The 4,325-nt window shown below is 40.1% G+C and overlaps 1 pseudogene; it reads right to left on the bottom strand.

Annotated features, from left to right (window-relative positions):
- Positions 1-1,530: 1,530 nt before the first annotated feature.
- Positions 1,531-3,813, bottom strand: LOC100769934 (annotated as a pseudogene).
- Between the last annotated feature and the right edge of the window lie 512 nt (positions 3,814-4,325).

Below are 4,325 nucleotides of genomic sequence, written 5' to 3' on the forward strand. Positions count from 1 at the left end.
GTTTAAGTAATTGCAGTTTAACATGAGAATGCTCAAACGTGTGATAGAATGCAGCGAGACAGAATGCATCTTTATGCTCACATAAAGATCTGATGCTACTGGTTTGCTTTGTCCAGATTAACAAAGAATAAGTTTATCAACATCTGGCATCCCTCAGATGTCACAAAGATGGACGAGAATTCTGCTACTTAATTATAAGAAATTATTGTCTTTAAATGAGGTTTCTAATTTTTTGAGAGAACAAAAAAATTCAAAAGTGGAGAGCTGACTAAAAGTCAAGTGCTTGCTAGAAATGATTTTTAAAATGTTCCTGTATGTAAAATTCACTGACAAATTTTGATAAACTGGTTAAAAATGAAAATTACTTTAAAAATCTGGAAGAAAATGCCTTCTTGTCCACTTTTAAAATTGGAAATCAATTTGTCTAAGACAGAGTTCTGTGGAGTGTACAAAAATCCTCTTAAGAATCAAATGGCAATCCTTGCGAGATGCTTCACAGGTATGACTTTCAGTCATTCTCAAGTTCCAGCCATGGGACCAAAGGTAGTGTTCTGTACCATGTAGCTAAAGGGTCACCAGTTTCACATCACGGCTTAGGAAAATACTGACATTCTGGTTTCTGCGTAACAACCCTTACCTTGTGTATACAAGCAAAGGGGGGAAAAGAAAGGCAAAAGGGGGATGAGGAAGCACTTTCGTTGTTTTGAAGAGAAGAAACTAAAGGCAAAACAGAGCTCCAGAAAGCTCAAGGAACAGACTGTTGGCTGACTGCTGATCTGTATGCACTCTATAAATATATAAAACTATAAATACATAATATATATATAAAATAAATAAAATATATAAATATATAAAATAAATATATAAAAATATAAAAACACCTCTATAAATAAAAGGAATATATATTTGTTAATCATAACCCCATCAAAGCCCAATGTCTCCTAATTTTTCTTTCAGTGTCCAAAGTATACCTTATCATTGACAATTTACCCTAAGGGTCACAATGCATCTTCAGGATGGAGCTAGGGGCTCTCTTGTCCTCTCTGAGGCAGAGCAGTACACCACAGCACAAGGCATCCAATTTAAAGACTAATTGTAAAGAAAATTCTTTGGGGAAAAAATGAAAATCCATTAAGCTGAAAATCTAAAATTAGTCCTACTTTCTAATAAAAAATACATAAAAGTGCATCATCAGAATAAGGAGTTCTTATGCCAGTTTGTATTGCAAATTTTCCAAATAATGCATCACACATAAACCCAATCCGGATGTCAATTATGGATACAAACACAGCTTGAGGGTTTTGTTTTTCTTCCTTCTTAAAGGCAGTAATTTTTCTGAAATAGTTAATGCAACTGTTGCTAACAGAGTAATAATCGTACTACTGGCTTCGCATACTAACCTGGACCTCTGAGCAAGTGCTGATGAACGCAAGTAAGGGAGGTCACCAAAACCTAAATCCACTGTCAGTCGTGTCTAGTCTTGTACCCTCCATTCCCCTTGTTTTCTTTCTTCCTTTCTCTCTTTCTTTCTTTCTTTTTAAGCATCTGAAGACAACAGGTTGAGTTGGAAGATACTGTTTATGGACCCTGATGTGGTTTTACCGATTCAGTCTCAGTTTTATTGAATTCTTGATAACAGGAATAGGATTTGCAGGGAGAGCAGAGATATCAGAAAGGTCTGTACTGGATGTTTTCTGAGAGGCCAACAGAGAAGCCGATGCCGGAACAGTTTCTGATTGAATCGCACTCTCTCCATATCAAATTGTTCCTTTGTTTCTGTTTTATCATGTCCACTCAAATCAAGACAGTTAGCATCTTCACTTGTTTCATCCTCATCTGTTTTGGTTTTCTTAGGACTTTCTTCCTTATGGGGTGAGGATGTTCTCTTGACTCCTGCTATAGGATTAAGTAATTTTGTTGCTGCATTTCCTGAAGGTCTAGGTGATGGGTTTACCACACGTCTTGAGCAGACAAATCTGGAGACCGTAGGCTTTGGTGGTGGAGAAATGGCTGGCTGTGTGGCAGTTTGAGGAATGCTTTCGCTTGATTGACCCCCTGAGCTTTCACTGGAATTTGCTTGTGGCACAGAAACCTCAGAAGCCTGGATGCTGGTCACAGATGCTGCGCTCACAGCTGGAACAGGACTGTTTCTGCCCTGAGAGCTGCCAGAACTATTCAATGGACTGGTCTTCATAGCACTAGTGGGTGAAGGCACAAACATGCTGTTATCAACTGTTCATAGACAAGTCGAGGGTGCTGTCATTCAGAGCTGTTAATTTGACCCCTTCTGTTGAATGCTTTTTCCTTTTCTGAAGCATGTGACTGGGCAGCAGTTGATGGAGCTGTTTTCTTTTCACATGCATTGCAGCAATCTTCATGTCCAACTCAAACATTTTGCTGTTTATTGCTTGCCTATAAACTGTATCCGTGAAAGACTGAATGTCATAGGTCAGGTCCACACTGAGATTTTCAGAGTTTTCAGTTTTTTTAAACACTAATCCAATCACCCACATTGTGCGGAATTCTTCCTTGTCAGGATTTTCTTTTCGGGCTGGAAATGACTGGGGGTTCACATGCGCCAGTGTAATAAACTCATTCTTCTCCAAGCTTCCAATGAGGATGGGATTGATTCCACCAAGCCCACCCATTCTAGACGCTGCCTTTCCGTGGGTGCACTTGCTAGAAGTACAATATAATGCTTGTACTTCTGAAAGAAGATTGGAGCTTCAAAAAGTTTGGACCAGTCTGCCTCTCTCAGCAAAAATTCATCAGTGATAGCAAGACCTTGTTTAAACTCCTCAACCATGACCATCTGTGTTGAAATGGACACATTGTACGTGGAGTTCTGGTGTTGGTATGCTGGTGTAATTATAGGCATAAGATGGTACCCATCACTGGGGTTTACCCTTGGGTCCCACACAGGCAAATTAAGATTGCATACTTCAGGCTGTTTCAATAGCACTGGATTTGGCCATTCCGATTTAGAAAATACCAAGAAAAAATGATGTACAAGAGTTGATGCTATTGCATTTGGATAAAGCTGGCAAGTTCTTGCTACTAGCATAGCCCAGGAAACACCACCGACGAAACCTAATATATTGGAATAGATGTTGTGCCGTTTGGCCCAAGGTTGGTGGCTCTCAGAGTTAACCTGAAGTTGTCAATATTTGGTACTAGATGTAAAATCTCATCGGTTAACCTGCAACCATTAAGTCTTCTTATGCATCTTATATCTAGGTTTTTTAATAGACTGTCATCTCGTAGATCAAAATCTTCTAGAATAGTCTGCAGTGCTAATCTTGCAAACAAAATATCAATCTCTATTCCATCAAAACAGAGTTTAATAACTGGGACAAATGCTTCTTCAACAGCTCTTAAGTCTTTCACTTCTTCTTGTAATTTCAATTTATCATAGAATGAAGTGAAAAACACACTCCAATCAACATGTCTTGGTGCAACACACAATGCATCAATATCAGCACCTTTTGTATGTACTCCTAGTCTATAAGATCCAAATATAAAAATTTTTCCTCCAACATTTTCAATTACAGATTGTGGAAGATTCTTGCTTTCACTGATTTCTCGTATCCATTCTTTCACCAGGCTATTTAATTTTCCCAAAATTAAAATCCTGTGCTGCAGTTTCTCTTCTTCAAAAACCCCAAAGGGCTTCAGAGTCTCAATGAGTTTCTGAGTGAGTAGGCAGTCAGTCTCCTTGGGGGCTGCTAAGCAGATAGGAGAGGTAATGCCATAGTGCCTCTATGGCAGATGACTTTGTTGTGATCCCTGCATTGTAACTGGAAACAGCATCATCTCCTGTGCAGACACCACCCAGTCACACCCCCCCCGCTACCGCTGCTGCCACTGCCATCCTGGGCATGATCCACCGAGGGGGGAGGGACAGGGGCCTGCCTCAGCCCCAGGGCCAACCCAGTGCCGCACCCCCGCCCCGCTGCTTTAAGCGCTTCTCCTCCTTCCCCTTCGTCCTAACATGGCGCCCAAGCGCTACCACAGCAACGTTCAATATGCTACTTCTTAATGTCTCATTTTGAGATAATATTGTCAGACCAAGTAATATATAATAGTTAGGAGAATAAAAGAAATCTGGAAAACTGGGTAACAGAAGAAATAATGCTGTTTCCAGAAAACAGTCTTACCACGAAAAATATTTAGGCAGCTGGGTGTGCTGGTACACACCTTTAATCCCAGTGTTTGGGAAACAGAGGCTGGCAGGTCTCTAAATTTGAGGTAAGCCTAGTCTATCAAGCAAGTTCCAGGACATCCAGGGATGTTGCACTGAGAAACTCTGTCTTTAAAAAAGAAAA

Source organism: Cricetulus griseus, unplaced genomic scaffold (genome assembly GCF_003668045.3).
Source record: "Cricetulus griseus strain 17A/GY unplaced genomic scaffold, alternate assembly CriGri-PICRH-1.0 unplaced_scaffold_284, whole genome shotgun sequence".
NCBI classification, from domain to species: Eukaryota; Metazoa; Chordata; class Mammalia; order Rodentia; family Cricetidae; genus Cricetulus; species Cricetulus griseus.